This window comes from Gadus morhua, chromosome 14 (assembly GCF_902167405.1).
Source record: "Gadus morhua chromosome 14, gadMor3.0, whole genome shotgun sequence".
NCBI lineage: Eukaryota > Metazoa > Chordata > Actinopteri > Gadiformes > Gadidae > Gadus > Gadus morhua.
The window spans coordinates 18,690,215-18,690,653 of NC_044061.1; positions in this window are offsets into that span (position 1 = coordinate 18,690,215).

Below are 439 nucleotides of genomic sequence, written 5' to 3' on the forward strand. Positions count from 1 at the left end.
TGTCTATAGCACTAGTTAAATATTTAAATATACCATAAATACAAATAAAGTCGGAAATATGTCCCGTTATTCAGAATGAAGCACAAACACGTTGCATTAATTACAATGTTTTCAGCCTGTGCGCCGCCATCTCTGTTTTCAGAATACGATGACGTCACGAGAATGGTTGGTATTAACATTCTATGTTGTTTACATAGCGGCTCATAGCCTCACAGGTAGCTTACTGCCTCAACAAAATGGATATGGACGAATTGGATAGACCCACCAATGAGGGCAGGCATCCAATTGCCTATGCTTTTGAGCCAGTAAGAGAAGTCGGAGTTTTAGTGCCCCCAACAGAGCCTGACTATGGAGGAGAAATAGATGAAGGAGAGAGAGATGTATCTGAGCGCACAGGAAACAATCGGTGGTGCTTGTGTGGGGTTTGTGTCCCTATGTC